The sequence below is a fragment of the Mirounga angustirostris genome, unplaced genomic scaffold (assembly GCF_029215605.1).
Source record: "Mirounga angustirostris isolate CCGP_5_RB_7025 unplaced genomic scaffold, mMirAng1.0.hap1 SCAF_5, whole genome shotgun sequence".
NCBI lineage: Eukaryota > Metazoa > Chordata > Mammalia > Carnivora > Phocidae > Mirounga > Mirounga angustirostris.
In genome coordinates, this window is record NW_026991713.1 from 22151905 (window position 1) to 22177659 (window position 25755).

Consider the following 25755-nt stretch of genomic DNA (forward strand, 5'->3'; position numbering starts at 1 on the left):
TGCAAGCATCACCACAATCATTTTTATTGTAGTCAAAAATACATAAAATTGGCCATGCGTTTTTAAGTGTAAGTACAGTGGTGTTTGTGCACACTGTTGTGCAACAGATCTCTAGAGCTATTCATCTTGCAAAACTGAATCTATGTCCATTGAACAATTCCCCTCTCTCCCCTCTCCCCACTCCTTGTAACCACCATTCTGTCTTCTGTTTCTAAGAGTTTGACTGCTGCTCTAGATGCCTCACATAAGTGGTATTGTGCAGTATTTGTCTTTTTGTGATGAGCTTATTTCCCTTAGCATAATGTCCTCAAAGTTCATCTGTCTTATGGCATATGGTAGTATTTCCTTCTTTTTAAGGCTGAATAATATCCATTGTATGTATATACCACATTTTCTTTATCCATTCATCTGTTGGTAGACATTTAGGTTGCTCCCACCTTTTGAATATTATGGACAATGCCACAGTGAACATCGGTGTGCAAATATCTCCTCGAGATACTGGTTCCAATTCTTTTGGATATATACCTAGAAGTTGGATTACTGGGCCATATGGTAATTCTGTTGTTAAATTTTGTAGAATATCCATACCGTTTTCAATAGGGGCTGCTCCATGAACATTTCTTAATATATTATTTTCTGTCCCACATTTCTCTCTCCTCTGCTTTGGAAACTCCAATCATATGTATATTAGGCTATTTGAAGTTGGGCCACAGCTCACCCACGTTCTGTTCATTTCTTTCAATATCTTTTCTCTCTGTGATTCATTTGGATGGTTCCTATTGTATGACTTCACGTTCACTAATCTTTTCTTCTTATAATATCTAATCTGCCATTATTAACACCCAGTGTATTTTTTATCTCAGTGATTATAGTTTTAATCTTCAGAAGTTAGACATGAGTCTTTTTTATATTTTTTCATATCTCTATTTAACATGCTCAGTCTTTCCTCTAACTTATTGAATATATGGAGTGCAGTTATAATAACTTTTAATGCCCTCGTCTTCTAATTCCAATATCTGTGTCAGTTTTGGATTGGTTTCAGTTGATTGATTTTTCTCCTCATTGTTCTTGGCATGCCTGGTAATTTTTATTGCATGCCAGACATTATTAATTTTACTTTGTTGGGTGCTAGATATTTTTGGGTTCCTGTAAATACTTTTGGGCTTTGTTCTGGGACATAGAAAAGCTCCTTGTATATACTCTGATCCTTTCAGGTCTTGCTTTGAAGGTTTGTCAAGCGAGCCCAGAGCATCATTTAGTCTATGGCTAATACTTCCACTGCTGAGGCAAAATGCCTCTGAGTATTCCAACAACACCCTGTGAGTTTCCAGACTTCCCAGTCTGAATAGTGCAAACTATTACCAACCCCACTTGAACTCTGTGTCTTATTCCCACTAATCTTTTGAGGTAGTTGTTGTTGTTTAATCTGGCCTCAGACAGTTTCCTCACCTGCCTGTGCTGATCAGTACTTTCTCCTCTCTACTACTCTGCCCAGAACACTGCCACCCCTTCAGTCTCCATCCTCTCAATTCAAAGAATCTTCCAGGCTCCCTGGGCCCCACCTCCCGCACCATGGCCTAGGAGTTCTCTCAAGGTGGTTAACTGGGGTCAACTGGGGCAACTGCAGGCCTCAGTTTGTTTCTCATCTCTCAGGGATCCGTGTCCTTCATTGCTTCATTCCAATGCCTTAAAAATCAATGTTTCATATACTGTGTCGGGATTTTTAGTTGTTTCAGGTGAAAGCAGGGTGGGGATAGATCCAATCCCTGTTAATCCATCTTGGCCAGAAGCCCAAACCCCTGCTACTTTTGGTAATGCCCATCCACGGGCTAGGGTCCACAGCTAAACGATTGGCAATGGCATCTGGGCACGGGGAGTTTCTTAAAAGCTCCCCAGGTGATCTTAATGTGCCACCTGGGTTGAAGACCACTGCTGTCCTCAGTGGGGAGCCATTTAAAGGATTTTAATCAGGAGAGTGACGTGATCAGAAGAGTAGGTAGGGGCCGGAAGGCAACACACTCAAGAAGGAAGAGCTGACTGGGAGGCAAGGAGCTGAGCCAGCCAATTCTGCCGTGCAGCTAGTGGAGCCACAAATGTTTTAGGCATGACGGCAATAAAACCCATGGGTCACTGTAGAACCTGGGAGTATCCCTCAGCTGGGAGTACATGGATATAGAGTCGATTTTCACTGTTATATCCCTACCTATCAAGAAGAGGATAAATTATAGTCAGTACTCAAAGGAGCTTAGGACAAATATAATACATTTCAGAAATGCTTTTCAATAGTGGCTAAAACTTTTCAGTTTGACCCTAAGCCCTGGTTATGTAAAAAAAAGAAAAAAAGTACTTACTGTTTATAAAGTAAAGGTAGGACATTATGGTACGTGTCAGTGTTTCAAATGCGCCCTCTCTTCTTTCATCTGTACCTTGAAATCAGGTCACTCAACTTGGAATCCTATATCTGCCACTCAGTATGGGACCTTCCATCACTTAGACCTCTGGGCCTCAGTTTCTCATTGGTAAATAGAAGATAACAGTATCCACCCCACTGGCTTTATAGGTTTTCTGTGAGACTCAAAATCACATGAGAGCTTTTTCTTACCCAGCCCTTTCTCTTCCCTCTCTACTTTATTGTTCTTTTGCCTCTCTCCCTCTTTCTTTCTTCCCTCCCCAGCTTTGTCTCCTAGAGTTAGGCTGGGAGCTGGCCAGCTCCCTTGGAGCCTGCTCTCACAGCTTAGGTGCCTTTTGCTTCTCACTCTCAGGACTCAACTGCTGGAACCTAGAAAGCCCTGTTGAATGTGCAAAATCTGGTCTCTAGGAATCACTGCTCAGCCTCTCTCTTGCCCCCTTCCCAACTTCAACCCCTTTCTGCTATGCTGGCCTCTCAACCTCCCCTCTCCCATCAGGTATCAGCTTTCCCTACCAGCCCTGCCCAAACCCTCACTGCTTAGTGCTGCTCAAAATCTGCACTCCTGGAGTGGGCGAATGTCAGGTGGAATGACTCTCTCAGCTCCTGTAGCAACTGTCAGGATAAAGCTGCTGAGGATCTTCCCCCACCTTTTTTTTTCCTGACAACGCTTAGATACAGAACTGCTAGTTTCTTTTTTTTTTATTCCCCCAGCTACACAGCACTGACCTTTGACCCTCAGCCACACACTCCTCTTTATTCTTGAAACAGAACACCTTAGGGCAGAGCAGGGGAGTGGCTCAGAGGTTAGGGATGTACTCATTCTCAATTTATCCTCCCTAATCTTATACCCTTAAACCCTGTTGCAAAGTTTCAGCTTGATGATCCGTAAGAGTGGGAACTTCTGACTGCTTTTTGAACTAGTTGATATTTTCTTTACATTGAAATTGCTTATAATGAAGTCAGTTAACTTTTTATTCTGCATTTTGCTCAGATTTCTAACATGGTTTGAGGACTTTTGTTTCTTTAAGAACTCTTTGGAGATATTTAGGGCAGAGCCTGTTGCTAAGGAGATTCGTGTATGTTGCAGTTAAATAGATACAGTAAACTGGCTCTGCACTTCTAGGAGCTTTGAGAGGGGAAAAATTCTAATGGATTATTCCTGTAGTGCAGAAAATAAAAAGGTTGGGGCGCCTGGGTGGCTCAGTTGGTTAAGCGTCTGCCTTTGGCTCAGGTCATGATCTCAGGGTCCTAGGATCAAGTCCCATGTCGGGCTCCCTGCTTGGCAGGGAGCCTGCTTCTCCCTCTCCCTCTGCCTCCAGCTCCCCCTGCCTGTGCTCTCTCCCTCTCTCTCTCTCTGTCAAATAAATAAATAAAATCTTTAAAAAAAAGAAAGAAAGAAAGAATATAAAAAGGACAAAATCCTCCATAAAATGCAAATATACTTTTCGTGCTATCCTGATGGAGAAATGCTTTGGGTCTTCCTTGGGAAGAGATCTGAGATCATATTGAAAAGATAGACCTCTGTCTTCTTAGAGGAAATGGAAGCCAAAGAGGTATTTTTGTTAAAAGAAAATTATTAGGAATTTTGAAACCTGACATATGAGCTGTGATGGAAGAGATTGACAATAAATAAAAACTCAGAGTAAATCATAAAGATTAACATTTTTACTAAAGTATGTATATAAGATTAGTGTTAGAATCAGCCCACTATGAAAATAATTTAAAAAGCTGGGAAGGAGAGAGTTTAGGTGGGTGATTTTGTAGCTTGAGATTTATATCTGCTTTAAAGATGTTTAAGGTTGATTTAGAGTTTAAGTCTAGCTGTTTTTCTACAGAGATGTATTATGTTAAGTTGAATATCTGTGGTCTCAAATTGTTTTTGAACTCAAGCAAAAAGCTATTACCTTGAACCTCAGAAAGCATGTAAATTCTTTACTGTACAAACCTTATGCCTGTCACCCTGCCGCCACCTGGTGGCAGCATACCTAAAGTACATGGCAAGTGACTAAATCATAAAATAATTTTTTTTTTAAAGATTTTATTTATTTATTTGAGAGAGAGAGAATGAGAGAGAGCACATGAGAGGGGGGAGGGTCAGAGGGAGAAGCAGACTCCCTGCTGAGCAGGGAGCCCGATGTGGGACTCGATCCAGGGACTCCAGGATCATGACCTGAGCCGAAGGCAGTCGCTTAACCAACTGAGCCACCCAGGCGCCCTCATAAAATAATTTCTTAAACGCAGAAACTAATTGCAAATTCAGTGCCAGTTTTATATCAATCTGTGTTTATAATATTAATATAATAAAACATGAAACAGGAGAATTTTAATTTTGTAGACATCAAGCACCAAATTCAAACACCGTATGCCTAAAACGGTATAAATGGGAAAAACCCTCTACTGTGCATTCCACCAATTAGATTAATTTGGGATAACAGTGCCCTTTTAAATATGTGTGTGTGTGCATGTGTTTAACATATAAATACATATATATTCTCTAGGAGAGTCTTACTTTGGTATAAACTGCTTTTGGGGGATAATTAGATTTCCTAAAACTTAAATAGGATCATTACTTTTTTTAAAAATTCTATTTCATGGTAGCTGTGGGAGAAAGTACAATAAGTATTTTATAGACTTCCAGACTAATAGGGAAGATGGCCATTTACACTAGATATAAGAAAGAAAGTAGTATTAAGGGGTGCCTGGGCGGCTCAGTTGTTAAGCGTCTGCCTTCAGCTCGGGTCATTATCCCAGGGTCCTGGGATCGAGCCCCACATTGGGCTTCCTGCTCCGCTCCCCCTGCTTGTGTTCCCTTTCACACTGTTTCACCCTCTGTCAAATAAATAAATAAAATCTTTAAAAAAAAAAAGTAGTATTAAGGGGAACTAAATATAAAAGTGGTCTCTGCATCCCAAACTGGAACACAGGGTCTTCCGCTGAAGGGGGTGGAGGTGGGCAGGAGAAAAGGTGAGATGGGGGACCAAGAAAGTAAGCAATAAGCATCAATAGTAAAAGCACAGAGGCTCTAAAAGCAGTCTTCCTCGGTTTAGCTGCCCATTTTATTTCTGATCATTTAGCTACCTTGCACAAGTCACTTAACCTTCTCTAAGCTTACCTCTAAAATATCCTTGCCTCTAAAATTTAAATAATAATAGTATCTATCTTCTAGGTAATCTTGTTTTCAGGATTAACTAAAATAACCTAGTAGAGCATTTTGCGCGATGCTTTGCAAATAGGAAGCACTTGATCTTAGTTTCATGGCAGCCAAATGGAGGGGCAGCTTCCAAGTTCCCCAGATTTATGGGACACATTATCAGTTTTTCATTGCCACAGCAATGCTATGCAACAATCTGTCTGAAAAGGCAGGGGCTTAAAGCGATAAGCATTTGTTTAGTCTGTGGGTCAGTAATTTAGGCTGGACTTGGCTCAAAATTTCTTCTTCTTTTTTTTTAAATTTTATTATGTTATGTTAATCACCATACATTACATCATTAGTTTTTGATGTAGTGTTCCATGATTCATTGTTTGTGTATAACACCCAGTGCTCCATGCAGAACATGCCCTCTTTAATACCCATCACCAGGCTAACCCATCCCCCCACCCTCCTCCCCTCTAGAACCCTCAGTTTGTTTCTCAGAGTCCATAGTCTCTCATGGTTCGGATCTCACATCTGGCAGTTGGCTCTGGTCTGCTGATCTGGGTGGTGTCAGCTGAGACAATGGGGGCAACCTGGCTCTACTCCGGGTGCCCCATCCTCTAACACGCTCTCCTAGGCATGTCCTAGGGCAAAGACAGAAAGAAACAAAAATGTGCAAGCCCATTTTCAAGCTTCTGCTTACATCATATCTGCTCATGTTTGGCCAAAGGTAGTTACATGACCAACTCAGAAATAAGTTGAGAGGGGAGACTAGAGTTCACCTCTTGACAAGATGAGCTGAAAATGCATTGTAAATGGCTTGGATGCAGGTCAGAATGAAAAATTGAGACTATTAGTGCAGTCAATCCACCACAAAGAGAAGTTTTGATTAGAGAAAAGAGAGAATTTTAGAAGTATGGATGCTCTTATCATTGTTTCTAAGCCTCCAATCAGAATACATGAAATCAAAACAATCTCGGAAAATCTAAACTGATTAGTGGTGCTAAAGTGTGGGGGCCCACAGGAAAAAAAAATGGATAGGGTACTATACTAATGGACACAGGGCTTAAATGTATGGAAAAGTTGGGGACAGGACCCCTCCCCAACATTTAACAAGTAGAGGATAGTAACATGGATGGTAAATATGCTGTATAATAGTGGATTTGCTAATCTATAAAAAGATGAAAAATTGGTGAATTAATTGGCCATGAAACTAAATTATTTTAGAAAATTAAATCCTAAACTGTTTGCCTAATGGAAAATCATTCTCAGGCCTTGCTCAAGTATTTGTTGCATACCAACTCTTTGCTCAGAGTTGAGTATGCAACCAATATTTTGGAGGAGGGAGAAAATTATATATTTAATTTTAAAAAGTGCCTCCAGAATGTATAAAGAACTGTCGAATTCAATAATAAAAGATAGCCAAATAAAATAATGAATTTATGAACACACCCTAGAGTGGTTCCTAATAAGTCGTATCCTTGTCTAATCACCTCCCTTTGAGTGCAGGTAGAACTTACGACTTAACGTTTAACCAATAGAATATGCAAAGGTGATGGGCTGTCAGTTCTGTGATTACCTTAACAACAAATTTTTTTAATTGAATATAGTCCCTTTAGTTGCCTCCTCTAGACACAAGAGTAATAGCAATAATAACAATTATACAGTAAGAGGAGTTTCAGTACCTTGTCCTCCATCTTCCCCTTTATTAAATGTCACTCTTGCTCAAGATTTTGTCCTCAGATCTCCTCTCTTCAATGCTAAGATAATATCACCTATGGAAAGACTTCAACTGGCACCTTCAAGTTGATGGCTGCCAAGCACACATCTATGGCTTTATTCCTGATGTCCAGCCTCTCAGTTCATACAACATCTCAAGTTTCTTATTCACCTTCTCTCTCAGTGAATAGGAGGTGCTATGGAGTCACAGAGGAGACAGTGGGCTCTGGTGCTAGACTCGACAACAAGATCTTCATCCTGGCTCTGCCTTATTGTTAACCACCACAAGCTCCATCAGATTGTAGATGTATTTTGTTTACTCCTGTAACCCCAGCTCTTAGAACAGGGCCTAGCACACTGTAGGTGACAAATAAATATTTGCCGACTAACCCAAGGATGCTTATGTATGAAGCAAGTTTCTAACCACTGACATATGCTGACACATTTCATCCCACCTTAATCCTATGAGATGCACACTGTTACCACTCCCATTTAATAGATTGCAGTGTACTGAATGTTTGCGTCCCCCTGCCCCCCACCAAATTTATACGTTGAGACCCTAATCCCAAAATCATGGTATTTGGCAGTAGAGCCTTTGGGAGGCCATTAGGTCTGAGGGTGGAGCCCTCGTGAATGGGATTAGTGCCCTTATAAGAAGAAACCAGGGAGCTAGCTCACTTTTTCCACCACGTAAGGATGCAATAGGAAGCTGGCAGTCTACAACCCAGAAGAGGGCCCTCACCAGAACCCCACCATGCTGCACTCTGATTTCAGCCTTCCAGCCTCCAGAACGGCAAGAAATAAATTTCTGTTGTTTATGCCATTCACTTTATGGTAATTTGTTATAACAGCCTCAGCTGACCCAGATGAAGTAAGGTGAAAGGAACTGTTTGAGTTTTAATGAGAAATGCCATTAGTCCTTTCTGTTTTATATCCACAAATGTCTTGTACCCAGACTATGCTGGTCTTGAAACAGAGACACATCTAACAACAGAGTAAATACCCACAATCTTTTCCCTCATGTTCTCAGCCTTACAGAGCAATTTTTCAACAATGTTAGCCTCGATGGCTGCCTGAGGGAGCTCCATTTCTTCTCCATGGTGGCCATTGCATTACACATGTCGCTCAAGATGAACACGGGTGCAATGTCTGAGGTACCATAAATGATCCCGTATCACCACCACACACACATGTGCACACACATACAGAGAGAGAGAGGGAGAGGCTCTCTAAGACTGCCTAACCTCCCAAATGCCAAAACTGAAATACCCACTGCCCTTCAGAAATCGTACTAAAGAAAATTCCATGCCCAGCCTACTCCATGCATTGGTCCCTGAAAGCCTGGAGAGTTGGGACAAGATGGAAAGGCTCAAAGTAAATAAGCAGACCCCACGTATTACCCTTTCCTCCACAGTCTCCTCCAAAAGCAGGTAAAGAGACCATCCCTCACACACGTCTCCTTGAGACTGGCACAGCAGAGAAGAGCAAGCAAATAATGCCAATGCCACCTGAGAGAACTGAATCTATAGTCATCCTCACTTCCTGTGGACTAACCAGATAATCAGCTGACCTAGAACTTCGCCAAGAAGGGCAGGATTGAAGGGCTTTGGATTGAGAGAAAGGGAGTAGAGAGTTGTAGAGCAAATTTAGAAATGCGGAGAAGCAGCAGAGGCAACGAAGACTTGGGTGGCAGGGTGAAAAAGAGGCTGGACTCAGAGTGATGTGGGCCAAATTCAAGTGCTCGTTCCTTACTTCCTCTGGGGCACGACACTTAACCTTATAAGCGCTGTGAATTGTGCAAGACTGTTGAATATCAGATCTGCACCTCTGAAACAAATAATGCAATATATGTTAAGAAAAAAAAAAGAAGAAGAAGAAGGTAGCGGGAGGGGAAGAATGAAGCGGGGGAAATCGGAGGGGTAGACGAACCATGAGAGATGATGGACTCTGAAAAACAAACAGGGTTCTAGAGGGGAGGGGGGTGGGAGGATGGGTTAGCCTGGTGGTGGGTATTGAGGAGGGCACATTCTGCATAGAGCACTGGGTGTTATGCACAAACAATGAATCATGGAACACTTCATCTAGAACTAATGATGTAATGTATGGGGATTAACATAAGAATAAAAAAAAAAGACACTTAACCTTATAATAGCCCTTTTATTTATTTGGGTTCGTCCTTATCACCCCCCCCCCCCCCCGCCAGACACCAAACTCTTTGAGGACCTGTAGGCTCAGCTGTATATCTACTTATATTTAGGAGGAAAAATTGGGGAGGAGACAGCAAGAGTTCTGTCCAACATGGTTAAGTTTGAACTACCTACCGCACATTCCAAGTAGAAATGTCTAGAAGCCATTTTACAGTTATATATAAAATATTTAAATACATAAGTTATACATTTATTTCTTTATTTGTAGGAGTATGTAACAGTTCTTCAGCTCTTCTTTGCATTTGAAATAAATATTTATGATCTATGCCTGAGAAAACCCGAAGTGTGGCCAAAACTCATTTCTGCGCTCTGTACCCTACACAGGGCCACACTCTCATGCAGAAGTTTTTTCTCCTGAGAACCTGCTAGTACAACAAACAGGAAGCCTGGGGTTCAGGGCTGAGAGGTGTGCAGTCCCTCCATACCACATGCCAGGTGGCACGTCCTCAGCTACTGACCTCCTATCCGTCAAGAAACTTGACTACCTCTTTAAGATGGTATCCTTGAGTAGGAATAAGGGAATGACTGTGGACTCAAAAAAAAAAAAAAAAATCAGCACTGACTTCACACTCAGTGATTGACAATCTGCCCACAGCAGGGCTGTGAATTGTTTGCTAGCTTTCCAGCTGACTTTCCTCCCAATCTGTCTTTTCACACTGATCTGAGAGCACCTTTCAGAAAAAAAAAAAAAACCTCAAGGCCTTTAGCCCTGACTTTTCAAATCAGACGTAAAAACACAATGACCTTCTTAAATTGAATTTTATTTTTTAATTTTTTTTAAATGATGGCCTTAGCTAAGTTATCTTATTTTTCATTAAAGCTATTTACTTCACAGTCATCGGTCCACCAAGGTGAGCAAGTTGCCCTGAGAATGTTTTGCTCAGTCTACCATAGGCTTGAGATGCAATGGTGAGTTACAAGTTTTCAAGCAGACACATCTTTGCTAACATGTAAATGGGCTGCAGAGACACTTTGAATGTAATGAGATAAATGGGATCTGGTGTTTGCACAGTACTCAACATCTCAAGATAAAAACATCTGCTCTGTTCTTTTTTTTTTTTTTTTAAAGATTTTATTTATTTATTTGACAGAGAGAGAGATAGCGAGAGCAGGAACACAAGCGGGGGAATGGGAGAGGGAGAAGCAGGCTTCCTGCCGAGCAGGAAGCCCGATGTGGGACTCGATCCCAGGACTCTGGGATCATGACCTGAGCCGAAGGCAGACGCTTAACGACTGAGCCACCCAGGTGCCCCTGCTCTGTTCTAAATAATCTAAAATGCCACTTATTATGAGATACACGATTATTTCATGTGTCCTTAAGAAAGAAAAATAATGCTGATAATCGAACTAAGACACGGTGCCTTATGGTGATTCCGTCCAACACATACCCCCCCCCCGGCAACAGCCTTGTACAGCTTTGACATTTCGTTCATTTAGAGGGTTTTGTCAGTTTCTCCTGACTGTTAAGTTCCCTGGCATGTAATAGGTCATTTTCTTCCGGTAGCGCAATAACAAAGCAAAACACGACTCCATGTGTTTATAGATATCTTCCTTTCTTCAGCTCCATAATGCACATGGTTACTGCTTTTAAAGAAAATATGTAATTGCTTCTTCTCTAGTGAAGATATTTGCTTCACAAATATCAAATTACCCTCTTTCTTCTCTATTAGTACCTTTCTAAGTACCAAATAACTGTTCTATTAGTCCCAAAATATAGTATGATTTTTTAAAAAAAAAAAAAGATTTTATTTATTTGACAGAGAGAGACACAGCGAGAGAGGGAACACAAGCAGGGGGAGTGGGAGAGGGAGAAGCAGGCTTCCCGCCGAGCAGGGAGCCCGACGTGGGGTTCGATCCCAGGACCCTGGGATCATGACCTGAGCCGAAGGCGGACACTCAACGACTGAGCCACCCAGGCGCCCCAAGTGTGATCTTTTTAAACACAGCTTAAATGCTCATTATTCTCACCGTGTTTCGCTATAACAATGCAAGTGGACTCAGTGGACAATATGAATAGTATGACCAAGCATGCGTGCACACGTGATGGCAGTCATACCACAGCAATTATGAGGCACCCCTGATTGTAAGATGCTTTACCAGTTCAGAGATGGCAAAATGAGGGACACGTGTGTGTCTTAAAAATTAGTGAAGTACGGTATAAGCAAGGCATTGTGGGAAGAGTGCATAAAAAGAAAAAGTGTGAGGTCTTAACTTAATATTTTTCTTTGCTTAGGAAAAGCTCCCATTCTTTTCCATTTCCATAGATATAGGATGATATTGTGTTCATCTACCAAGAAAGACCTCAGATTCTGTCAGGATGTGGCAGTGTAAATGAAGTCACTTCGGGAATCTTTTTTGGTCATGATAGTTGTCAGGGATTGACATCACTGACTTATGCCGCTACCTTTCCTCATGTATCACCAGCTTTAAAATCACTGTGCACGTAGTGAAACTATCCAGACCACCCTTAGGGAGTGGAGGTGCAGGCCTTGTGTGACTGGAATCCTCAAAGCAAGGCAAGTGCAAAGCCAACGCGGTCCCTCATTACAGCCGGGAGGATAGGATTGCTGCTGTCAGAGCTGACAGGCTGTCTGTATCAGGACAGCCCTGAGCAGCTTACCCAGAGGGACCTCAGTCTCTTTCAGACCAGAACGGAAAGACCTGCAGCCTGATCTTTCCAGAAGCCCAGCTACTCCCTCATCATCAAACCCAGTTGCTTTTTCTTCTTCTTCCTGACATGCCCTTGCTCTGATTCCAGACTGGATATCATCTGATTCTTCGCGAACTCCAAATGTGTTCTGACCTCATGGCCATTACTGTTGCCAGTCCGTCTGCCTGGACCCTTTACGTACATCTTCTTCCTCCTTCTGCATTATCTCAACTCAATGTCACCTCCTAGGGTCAACGCCTTCTTTGACCACTCAAACTCGTGTCTCCCCACCCTCCATCAGTTTCCTTAACAATATCCAAAATGTTTGTTTGTTTGTTTTTAGAGTCCTGAATCTCTTCATTTTTCTATTTGCTAATGGCCCAGTTCCATTACTGGAACATATGTTCACCTCTGCATCCCCAACACCTGGAACACATAGAAAATGCTCAATAAATATTTGATTAATGTACAGTTGAATAAACCCAACTTGAATAAACTCAGTTGAATAAACTCAACTCATCGATAGTTGGGTTTTGGGGGGGGGTATTTGCCTTAATATCTTGCTCTCCTCCAGGTGCACCCCTTCTTCCTATATTTCATTGACAAGACCTCACACTTACGTGCCACTGTGACTCCTTGGATTACACTGTTTAGTTCTTTCCTGAAAGCTGACCCACAGCCGTAGGCTCCAGATCTACTCTGGTCTCTGCCCTCACCTTCTTGTGTTCAGGGCCTTCCTGACAAACATCTTCTCTCTTCCTCTTGCTGCGTTGTGTGACTGCACAGCTCGGGTGGCCGTTGTTACTGAGGTGTCTGTGAGTGTCTACATGAGCAACAGCAGCAGAGTCTAACATGCGCTCCAACAAAGCAGTTGCCAACGGGCTGCCAGATCCTGCCCCCATCGCCCACCGCCATTCCTTTTCATGCCCACCAGCAGGGACTTAGCACCCCAAGGTTCTTCCCGAGTACCTGGAGGCTGGAGGCATTTCCAGTCCGTAGCACTTCGCTAGGGCATACACAGCTATACGACTGAAGCTTTTCCTACTAATAGGAATCACTACTAGTACCGATTTTTTCAAGTTTATATGATGTCTACTCTGTGGAAGGGGAATCGAAGATACATTAAAAGCTCCTGACTTTACAGAGGTTATAGCTGATGACAGTCAAGCATTGGAGGCTTTTCTTGCTCTGTTACTAGCAGCCTGTGTATGTGCAGGGGGGTTAAAGCAATAAGGATACAAGCGACTTTTTTTAAGGGATTTGCATTTTTTAGAGTGATCAGGAAATACATTTTCTACAGACATTTGGCCCCTATACCATGGAGTATAAATGGCATATTACACTTAAAATAGCACACACCATGACTACTTAACTATAAACCCGCAGATAAGAAGCATGTCTTATATATCCTTGTATCTTCCACAAAGACTTAACGCATTCGAAAGTGCATGATTACTTGATTGAATAAATGAATAGTGTTGAAGAAGGCCGGCCATTAGCAAGAATCTAGGTCAGTTTTTAATCTTCCCTATGCATAAGAACCACTTTGGGGGCTCTTTAAAACTATGGATGTCCAGGCCCATCCACAGATATTTGTATTCAGCTGGTTGAAGTGGGACCTACATATACATTTTTTAAAGGTCCCTGAATGATTATAATGTATAAGCAGGGTTAAAATACACTGATCTAGGTATAAAGCAATTCATGCCCTAAAAGTAATAATGGTAATCCAGTCTTTGTTAAAGATTGTGGTTAATAAATCACAGATGTTTTGCCTGGGTGATATTAAATCTGGTAAATACTTTACTGCCATGATGTACTTACCTATCTCAAGCCATCTATTTTTTACTTTAATGTGAGAAATAAAGCCTAGGATGTAATAATACAATTCTTTACTTTAAAAATATGAAATTCAACACACATTTTGAGAACAACCTTAAATTCTAATCCGAGATTTAAAACATAAACATTTTTTCTCATGAGTTAGAAAAATGAGACCCAACAAAGAAAAACAAGACAAATGGAATAATATTTCTAGAGTAGGAAGGAAGATAATTACAGTGTGTTGAGTGGTCGCTCCCCAAAAGATATGTCCACCCGGAACCTGTGAATGTGACCATATGTGGAAAAAAGAGTCTTTGTGGATACAATTAAGGTAAAGACTCAAGATAGTCCTGGATTATCTGAGTGGGTTCTAATCACATAAGTGTCCTCATAAGAAGTAAAGACAGAGACAGAAAAGAAGAAACAGAGGAGAGGGCGCCTGGGTGGCTCAGTCAGTTGAGCGACTGCCTTCGGCTCAGGTCATGATCCCGGAGTCCCAGGATCGAGTCCCGCATCGGGCTCCCTGCTCGGCGGGGAGTCTGCTTCTCCCTCTGACCCTCCCCCCTCTCGTATGCTCTCTCTCTCTCATTCTCTCTGTCAAATAATAAATAAAATCTTTAAAAAAAAAAAAAAGAAGAAGAAACAGAGGAGAAAAACCATGTGCAGATGAGACAAAGATGCCGCCACAAGTCAAGGAACACCCAGAGACACCAAAAGCTGGAAGAGGAAAAGAAACATCCTCCCCCTACAGCCTTCCAGGGAGCATGGCCCTGCTGACACCTTGATTTCTGGCTCCTGACCTCCAGAACTGAGAGATAATAAATTTCTGTTTTAAGCCACCCAGTTTGTGGTCATTTGTATAGCAGACTCAGGAGGTGAATACAATAATGTTCTTGAAACAGTAGCTGGAGTATCAGTTTTAAATGTTACAACCCAGAATTTGCTAAAGGAACTGCAAGTTCCAGTAGAGCATATGTTAAAGGGAGACTGTCCTCAGTCAGCTGAAATCGTGATCCCTGTGACAGATGGTACATGACCTCTCCCCCTCCACCACATTGCTAGGTTGAAGTACAAATGTGGACTTCAAAGGAATTGGAGCCAGATGCAGAGAAGGGCATACCTGATTGTGAGAAATATTTAAGATTAAATTTGGTAACTAGGTCTGCTTTTGAATGATACCATAGGAAACCAAGCTCAGTTTCATTAGTAGGACAATGTTCTTATTTGTGGTTTGAATCAGTTAGGAATGTTTTCAGCTTCAAGTAACTGAAACCTGACCAGTAGTGGTTTAAATAATTCTAACTTGTATTGTGCCAGTCAGTAAGAGGCCTGGAAGTGGGCACTTGCCAAGTCCTTCCTGTCTGTCTTTTTGCTCTACTTTCCTTAGTGTGATGGTGCTTTGTCCCCATGCTTTCCTGTTTTTCACCTCGTGGCTGCAAGGTGGCTACAGCAGCTCCAGGCATTACACCTGCACACACAGATGGATAAAGAGGAAAGGGAGCAATGATAGACATATGTGTTCCTTTTATAAGAAAATCAGAAGCTTTTCCAGAAACTTCCCAGCAGACTCAGGTTTATACCTCGATGGCCAGACTGTGTCTGTGTCACTGCCCAAATTTAAAGAAACTGAGAAAGTATTTCCAGCCTCTGTAAGGGAAAGCAGGCAAGGGAGAGAAAATTGAAATGGATTTTGTCCAGCATCTGCCACAGAGCTAAAGAAACCACTCTCAGAAAACAGTGGGTACTCTGGAAAAGTCTAATACTATTTATCAGTAGTATTGAATGAAAAATTCTCAAATCCTGAATGCCTGAGTAAATGATGTAGAACTAAAGAAGAAAAACAAATTTCTTTAATTAGTTTGACTTGGACTATTTCTAAAAGGCATGAAATGATTTCCAAACTTATCCTATATCCCCATCAAACTTTTATAACTATCCAAATCTTTTCTCCATGTAGACTTTTAGGCATTTTAGATTAAGAGCACCAGAAAAAGAGTAAAATCTTGCAATTCCTTTTGAAAGCCAAAACAGAAGAGAAATGAAAAAACAAAGAAGGAATACTTTAATTTCTGATTGATTTTGTGCCACTTTCATCCTACTGATTTTATTCTCCTCTTGGTCCTTCTTGTAGACACATGGGTGATCTAGGGTAGAAGGATACAGAAAGAGACAAGCCAGAAAGCTGGAGAGAGATGTTTGTCTTGCTTACATTGTGGCCTCAACACAAATGCCCCTTCTTTGCATGCATATGTCTATTAAGTCAATGAGAGTCGGCAGAGGAGAAAGGGTCTGATAAGTCCACTTCATAGTCTTTTACCATTAAGCACGATGCTGAGTGCTGGAGAGACACTGGTGAGTAAGCCTCACTCCCAAGGTCTTCCCTTTGAAGAGTTCACATGGTGGTGAGATGAGAAAGTACAACACTATACAGAAAGTGCCATGTTCAAGGTCTGCATAGGAAACACATGTAATATGGATGTAAAAACAAGCCGAGGGCAGGACAGAGGTCAGGAATGTTTTCCTGGAGGAGGTATACAGTATTAGAAGGCAGAAAGGAGGTTTCCGCTCGGTTGGGAAGAAGCTGCAGCTGGGTTGGATGCTGAGATAGGAATTTAATTTCCTCGTCTGAAGACAGGGGAGGGAAAGGAGCTGGGAGAAGACCCCAGGGTAGACAGGGGAGAAAGGGAGGGCAGTGGGTTGTTGACCTGATGCACCTGAAGGACCCAGAAATGGAGCATCAGAAGTAGGATGTGTGGAAGCCCCAGCTGCCCCACCATCACCATGACGAGAGCAGCATGGGGTAACACAAGGTTGCACCAGCTTCTCCTGGACCCTGCCTTCCTGACGACTGCAGCCATAGAGATGACACGGTATCTTTGGAGTGTGCCCAGGCTGACAGCCACAGTCACCCAACACCCAACCTCAAAAACAGGAGTGAGCCAATCATTGTGAGACCCAGAGAAAAGCCCCTGCAGTTGAGCCTGAGGGAAGAAAACGTAAGAACTGGGAACAACTTTCAGTTCCTTGACTGTTCCCTGAGGCAGGAAGTGAGGATAGATCCCTGTTACTTTCCAGAAACATTTTAATAGTGCTTTATAGCTGACAAAGCTTTCACACATTTCAGATGGCTGTTTCCTCATAACAGTCCAGTGAGGTAGACATTTTACTTCAGAGGAAGGGGAGGTGCAGGGGACACCAAGGAGCATTCACACGTTTAGAAGGTGGTAGAGCTAGAATCAAGCTGGGCCCGTCTGCGGCCAAGTCTCTTTCCATAAAGGACCCAGGGTCCTATAGTTAATCTTCTTTTCAACTTAACTGCATCATGTTCAAAGCTGCCTTCTCCCAGAACTTCTGTTAGACATAAGTACACCTCACGTTTCTGGGTTTCTTGCCAAAGAATTCAAAGAATATCCTTCTTATGCATTGTTAGTTTTCTGTTGAAAAGCCTTCCTCTGCTCCATGTTTTCTTATTCTACCTGCTGTAGGCAGTAATCGCCTTCCCCGCCACTTACCCTGGCATGTGCTTCGCTGTGGATTGTGTTGTTGAAGGAGTGCATGGGGAGAAAGGAAATGGAGTGCAAAGCATGAGCAATTTACCTTATTGCCTAGGTAACCAGTCCTGGCCACTTGCTCTGCATGATCACCACCTCCCCCTTCTCCCAGTGATCAAGTGGGTGGTAATACTCTTCCCCAGTGGAAACAAAGTTGAGGACTTAATTTAATATAAAGATGGCTCAAGATGGGAACAAATGAAAAAGTGGTTTTATGGGTTATTTCCCATGTCAACAGTGGATTTCTGTCTTGTACTCTCTGTACCTTGCTAGGAAAATGGGGGTTTTATCTTTCAATTTGGATAATCCCACCTCAGAATAGAAGTGGCATGAGTCAGTATACAGCCTACTTTAATGTAATTTTTAGTATAATTACCTACCATTGGTTAAGCCTAGCAAAATGCTTAATTTCTTTTTTATTAAAAAGTAATTATGCATATTTACAAGTAGACTTGATTTACTGAGCACAGACAATAATTATAACTCCCAGTTTAGATTTTCTCTGATTTCTTTATATTGTTTTTTCCTGTCTGCCGCATGAAAATTTTTATTTTAATGAGCTTGGTTGCAATCACAGGTACCCAGAGTCCCTTTTAAAGATAAAATATCATTTAGTGCTTATTAAAGGAGTTATAAAGATCCCAAAGCTGCACCTCTTCTAATTGTTCTTTCTTTTATTTTTTTGTTATATTTTATTTTTTATTTATTTTATTTTATTATGTTATGTTAGTCACCATACAATACATCATTAGTTTCTGATGTAGTGATCCACAATTCATTGTTTTCGTATAACACCCAGTGCTCCATGCAGTTCTTCCGTTTAAAAACAATTGAGGTTCATATTGAAACACCTGTATAACATACAAGAGTTGCTGTCCTGACCATGGACAGGGATCTATTTACCCACTTCTGAGCTGCCCTGCAAAATAAGCAGTTTGCAGAATATAGGTAAATTTTTGTGCATGATTTAAATTGTTTTCCTTTTGTACAGATATGGTTACTGTCTTCCTCATCCAATGATTCTTTTTATTGAAGTAAAATAACCTTCATAGGTGACCATATTCTGAAATCCAAGAAGGAAATAGCTCAGTAGGAGAAGGCTTATAATTTTCAATTTAATGACAAAATTTTCTCTCTAACCTTTGGTTTCATCATCTCCCTGACCTCTGGATCCATAAACAGAATAACGGCCACAGGATGTCTCAGGATTTTTATAATAGAAGCTAAATGAGAATAAATGCATAATACATAGTACATTTAAAAAAACACATTGTCTTTTGAAGCTATAGCAGTTGTTATAAACAATGCTTGACAAATACATTTACTCCCTAAAGCAATACCCTGTTCTTCCCAGTAAGCAAAAACAATGCTTATCTTTGTTATTTCAAACAATAGAGAATGAAATTCAGAGTCTAGAAAATTACATTCAACTTTCACAATTGAGGGGAGAATAAAAAATTATGAGGATATAAATAACAAGAATGACAAATGTTTATCAAACTTTTTTATTATGTGCAAATCATAAAAAAACACTTTTTTAATTGTAGTTGACACACAACGTTACATTAGTTTCAGATGTACAACATAGCGATTTCGACAGCTCTATATGTTATGCTAGCTCAAGTGTAGCTGCCATCTGTCACCATACAGCACTATTACAGTACCATTGACTAGATTCCCTATGCTGCACCTTTCATCCCCACTACACTCATTTCATAACCACAAGCCTATTCCTCCCACTCCCCTTCACCCATTTTGCCGCTCTCCCCACCTGCTCCCCTCTGGCAACCATCAATTTGTTCTCTGTATTTATGGGTCTGTTTCATTTATTGAAAAATCTTTTTAAAAATAAGTGTTGTGTCTAGATTTTTCATCATTGCTTCTGAAAAGGTGATTAACAAACTATCCCTTGATTATTCTGCAAAAATATTTGTGAAGTCCATAAATCTTTTGATCTGTACATATTGTAGAGTGGCTATAGCAATAATTATAACAACTGGCATATTAAAAGCACCTTGAGGGTGCCTGGGTGGCTCAGTTGGTTAAGCGACTGCCTTCGGCTCAGGTCATGATCCTGGAGTCCCGGGATCGAGTCCCGCATTGGGCTCCCTGCTCGGCAGGGAGTCTGCTTCTCCCTCTGACCCTCCTCCCTCTCGTGCTCTCTGTCTCTCATTCTCTCTCTCACAAATAAATAAAATCTTAAAAAAAAAAAGCACCTTGAAGATTATACAGTAAAGTACATCTCTTATATAATCATATTCATTTCTAACAATACCCTTTCAGGAAGACAAGATGAGTATTAGTTTTCTGCTTTGCATATGGAAAACTCTAATACTATTTATCAGCAGTATTGAATGAAAAATTCTCAAACCCTGAATTCCTGAGTAAATGATGTAGAACTAAAGAAGAAAAACAAATTTCTTTAATTAGTTTGACTTGGACTATTTCTAAAAGGTATGAAATAATTTCCAAACTGTGGCTCAGGGGAAGTTAAAGAAATTGCCTACGGTCACTGCAAGCAGTGCAGACACAAGCCCATCTGATTCCATGTCTCTATGTTCTGCATCATGCTACAACTCAGCCTACCATCCTACAGGGGTGAGTCATGGTTCTTCGGCATAAATTTTTCATCCATGGAGTTGTAAACCTCTTTAATTTAGTGAAATATTTATACTCCATTGAAGAAAGCAATGAAATATGCTGAAAAGAGTCCTGGACCTGAAGTCCCTAAGCAGCCATGAAACCTCACTAGGTTGCTCATCTGGAAAATGAAGGGTTTGGATGCATGACATCTAAGGACTTCTGACTGATCAGCATATAGAAGCCCTCAGATAATTCTATAGTAGATTCCACTGTGTTATTTCTGACTTCTTTCTTACTGCCACCTTGGCTACTAATAATAAAGCTGAAGAAAGAGGGAATTGAAGCTGGAGAGATGTCCAAGCTGGTGTTGAAGGTCAAATAGGAGTCTCCAAGATGAACAAGGAAGAGAAGAGTAATCCAGGTAGAGTGAACAATTAGCAGTACAGAAGTATAAAACAGTGTGGGGCATTGAGGGAACACTAAGCTTTCAATTTTGCTAAAATGTAAAGTACAAAGGAGCTGGTGCTAAGTCCTGAGAGTGAAGGAAAGAGAGGAGATCCCATCTACATTCACCTCCCATGACTAGAGGCTCCTCCTTGCAAGGCTCCAAGATGGAAAGAGGAGAAGTCTCAACTTTAAATCAAGATTGGAGTTCTTTTTTGTTACATGAGATGAATATTCATGATTATTAAACTGAAATTGTGTTTTCCTATCTAAAGTAACCACAGTATAGTTTCTTAACCTAAGAGCAAATAAGACTGCCCAAGTTTTTATCCAGCAGCAGGTAACAACTAGCCCCACTGAAAAAAGTGTTAAGTAATAGTTGGGGAGAAAAGTTGCCTTGTGATTACAACCATGAATCCTATCTGTTCACTGTACTTGTTTTATATCCATATATATGAGTCAACCACATAATAAGTAGACTGAAAATCAACCACATAATAAGTAGACTAACACTGAATTAAATCTTTTTTTATCTATAATGGATGGAATGGTAGTACCTCAAGGTCACTGTTCTATTTGCCTAGCATTGTAAGTGCAGGAGTTTGGGATATATGAAGCCTCACTTCAGAGCATTTTCAAAAGCAGATTTTAGAATAAATGTCTGAGGTGAACTTTTAAAATGACTTTTCTCTCTTTTAAAAAAGAATTTGCTTCTGTAACCCAGTCCTTTATTCCCCTTCCCCAATGCCAGTTCGTTGAGAGTTCTGATTAAGTGGGTTTGAGTAATTGAGGTTTGACTCTATTAGTGATTCTTAACTCTGGCTACACATTAGAAACCCAATGCAAGGCTGTACCCACGAATAATTAGATCAAAATCTCTGCAGCAGGATTCAGGCACCAATATTTTTTGAAAGCTCCCCTGGTGATTCCAAAGTACAGCCAAGCCTGAGAACCAAGAGATCTATTTTTTTTAAGATTTATTTATTCATTTTTAGAGAGAGAGAGACCACAGGCAGGGGGAGGGGCAGAGGGAGAGGGAGAGTGAGAACCTCAAGCAGACTCCCCACTGAGCATGGAGTCCAACGGAGGCTAGATCTCACGACCCTGAGATCATGACCTGAGCCAAAATCGAGAGTTGGATGCTTAACTGACTGAGCCACCCAGGAGCCCCTCAGAGCTATATTTTTTTAACCAGGCAAGCATTAGTATAAAATTAGCTGCCTGTTTTCCCTAGAACTTGTATGCTATCCTATTAAATATATAAATAAATATATATCCTATTAAATAAATATATAAATATATATAAAAAAGAGAGAAATCATGCACAAGCTGGGGTGGGGGGTGGTGTGGGGAAAGGCAGAGGGAGAGGAAGAGAGAGAATCTTAAGTAGGCTCCACACCCAGTGCAGAGCCTAACATGGGGCTCGATCTCACCACCCTGAGATCATGACTTGAGCCAAAATCAATAGTCAGATGCATAACCGAGTCACCCAGGCACCCCAGCCCTATTAAAATATTTAATGATGTATCAAACTAAAACTCTGAAGACAATGAGATGAGCTCTGCAATCATCATATTCAATTTAGATGAAAGTGGAAAATTATTTCATTTTTTTCAGTGTTTATAGTACAGGTTTTCCAGTAAATAGTGAAGGAAATCCATGTACAAACAACCTAGTAACATTTAGTACTCACGATTATTAATTCAATAAATAATGTTAAACACAGTGAATTAGCAATTATGTTACTGGTCAAGACATCTTTTACTGTGTGTTTAAATTATATCAAGAGAAATCAATCATGTGGGAAATATGTCTTCAACATATTTCGAATAGCAAAATCCATGGGAAATTATTTAGAAGTACACATATTAAACATTTGAAGTAACTTATGATTCCATTCTTTAAATATGCAGGTTGTTTTGATCATTTGATGTTAATATAGAAAAAACATGCTCAGGAGAGTTGAACCTGAACTTGCTATATAAATGATTTTTTTGAGTTCTCTATTATTAAAGCCAAAGGAGAAAATCCAGATACACAGTGACCCAAACTTACAAACTTATAGAGAGTGATCATTTACCTTACAAAAAGGATTTTTGCTTTACAAAAGAATTTATCTTAGCATTTCTTTAACCACAAGCCAGATAGCTTTATGCAATACACATTCTCCTAAATGCTCTAAATATACTGTGAGATCCTAGCTATTTTAAATAGTCTTATGCGAATCCTTTTGTTTTGTAAATCAATCCCCTTATCGATCTGTTTGTAGATTTATAATTTTTCTCCTGTAAATATGAATTTGCTTAAAGCATCCTTTACTTATAAAAAAGCTCTTCTGCATTTAAATTTTTGGTTACAAAACAAAAGATTTCCTATTCACGGGACATGGCAGAATAGTTAGCCTGAAAATGTCTATTAAAAAAACATATTTTAAAAATCTAGATAAAATAAAATAAATATATATGTATTTTTTAATACACTGCAGAGGCCAGAGACTAGGAGAGAACTGAAACTGAGAGCAGTAAAGCCCAGATCTGACCCTGCCCTCTAGGTAATCTAGAGGCTTGCACTGAGGGTGAGGAGACAAGGCCAGCTGGTCCCTTTGAGGTAGGGAGTTGGAACTGAGAGTACCCACATAGTCTGGACCCTAGAAGAGCTCCACTCTTAATAAAAATATAAATATGGATCAAAAACCATCTGCCTGTTGGCATAGGGAGATAACAAGGTAGCCTGAAGTCTTCTCAACCTGGGTTCAGAGTAGGGGAATGGAGTCTTCCTTGAGAACCCAGAACCATGGACAAGTACTCATTTTAAATTTGAATTATTGATCTAGAAAGCTCTAAGCTGAAAAAAAAGTACATAAAAATTGGTCCCAGGCCAGAGATGCTAAGAGACGTAAACAAACCATCTCTGAAGTTTCATACATTCAACCAAAGTAGCATAGTATTAGTGGATTTATACCAAGTCAACCTAGGTAAGTTGGAACTACATTTCTCAGAATTCCTTTCCTATTATGTTTTTGGGTTGGAGTCAACCACAAAGAAAATGAGCTTGAGAAATAAAAGGCACAAATGAAGGAGCAGCCATTACACTCTGAAAGTCAGTATAAGACACCAAGCATTGGCAATTTGCACATGTTGTTGCTAATATGTTATCTCACCTTATTGGTGTTGAGGACCACCTGGGCCCAGAGTTCTTCAGTTCCCACTGGATTTCCTTCTTTGGCTTCCCTGAGTCTGGGTTGAGTGTGGGCAACTCTATGGTGAAGGGTGCAGGCTTTTGCAAGTCACTAGCATCATTGAAGTTGGAGATGGTGAGAGATAGTGTCAAGTTCCAATTTGTCCTCATGGGTTCTAATCTGACCTTGTGGATTCCAGTTTGTCCTTGCTCTATTTTACTTCAAATATAAGTTCTCCTTCCTGATTGCCTGCCTAGCTGACATACAAAGGCAATAGCCTTTCAAAGACTTTTTAACCAGCTCCCTCATTGCACAAGGCATAATATTACTTATAAATCCATTACTCAATTTCATTTATAATGATCTGTTCCCAGATCAACTCCTGACTGATACACATGGGATGCCTTCAGATGAGCTCAAAACTAATTATTAACTCACAATCTAAAATTACAAAGCACACAAGGAATAAGTTCTGTCTTATCTTTTTTCAAAGGGTCATGGTATTCTCATTTGCTTTGCTTTGCTTCCTCATTCTCTCCATCTATTTTCCTCAATTAACCAATTTCCTTAATCATTTAGGTTTTTAAAATACTCTATTAGATGCAGATAAAGAGAATATATGAACTGAAAGATACATAAAATAAATTACCCCAAAGTTAGCAAAAGATACGAAATATAAGAGGGAAAGGCATAAGCAAAAATATACCTAATGACCAGTCAATCCCATTCCTAGGTATATGTCCCAGAGAAATTCTCAGATGGATCTATAAAAATCTATAAAAACATGTAAAAATATGCTTATTTGAACATTGTAAAGTGGGAAGTTAGAATTTCCAAAACTGAAGAACAGATAAGTGAAATATACTGATGTATATTATCGATTAGGTTGTAGCAATTAGAAGCAGTGAACCCAAAACAACAACAACAACAATAAAAAGCAGTGAACCAGATGAACACACAGCAGTATATATATAGATCTTAAAAATAGAATGCTGAATATAAGAAGTGAGAAATAGAATAAGCTACAGCATAATAACAGTTATGTAAATTAAAATATATACACACAAAACTACATTATATATGAGAGATGGGTGGGGGGATGGGTGAAATAGCTGATGGGGATCAAGTACACTTGTCATGATGAGCACTAGGTGATGTGTGGAATTGTTGAATCATTATATTATACATCTGAAACTAATATAACACTGTATGTTAACTATACTGCAATTTAAAAAAAAAAACTACACTTCATATATTTTAAAGTACCTAACAAATGTATTAAGTAGATTCCTATGGGAGAAGAGAAATGTGAATGGGGAATGAGAAGTTAGGGAAATAATTAAACAAAAAACCAAGGGAAAAACTGTACATCCACTGATACAGATAGTGTGCCATGAACTAAGGAACATTATTACCTCAATTCTCAGCCCTTCAAATAAAAACTAAACAAACAAAAACTAAAAAAATATAGACACACATATACATCTATATGAATAAACACATTATATGTATATATGTATATATTATATGTGTGAATATAGTTATGTGGACATAGATATGTCAAAAAGAGAGACTTAGAGTTATAGAGTTAAGACAACCTATATCTAATAAGAGTTTCATAAAAAGAATATTAAAAGAACGGGGGGAAATATGTTTTAATAGGTAATAACTGGAAGACCTGATTAAAGGCAAGAATCCTAAGCATGGTAAATCAGAAGAAACTCACAGCTAGACACATTACACAATATCTTTAGTGAAACACAGAGTATCAAAGACAAAGAGAAGACCTAAAGAAGAACCAAAGATAAAGACATTACCAAGGAGGAGGAAGAGAAGGAGGAAGAGGAAGAGAAGAAAGAGAAGGAGGAAGAGAAGGAGGAGAAGAAGAAAACAGATATTTCAGTAGAAATGTTACAGGATTTCTATCCCTCAGTGCCCACAGTTCTTGGTCATGCCACTTCAAAGAATGATGAGGTAGATGACGAAGAGTGGTGGACAACAAGGCAAAGTTTATTGAGCGATAGTACAAAGCTCCCGGAGAGGGAGAGGACCTGAG

General features: G+C 40.1%; 1 protein-coding gene across 1 annotated transcript in view; it reads left to right on the forward strand.

Moving 5' to 3' along the window:
• The window catches only part of ANKS1B (ankyrin repeat and sterile alpha motif domain containing 1B), a 1110621-nt gene that overhangs the window by 835118 nt on the left and 249748 nt on the right, over positions 1-25755 (forward strand). The gene's annotated exons all lie outside the window — the stretch shown is intronic.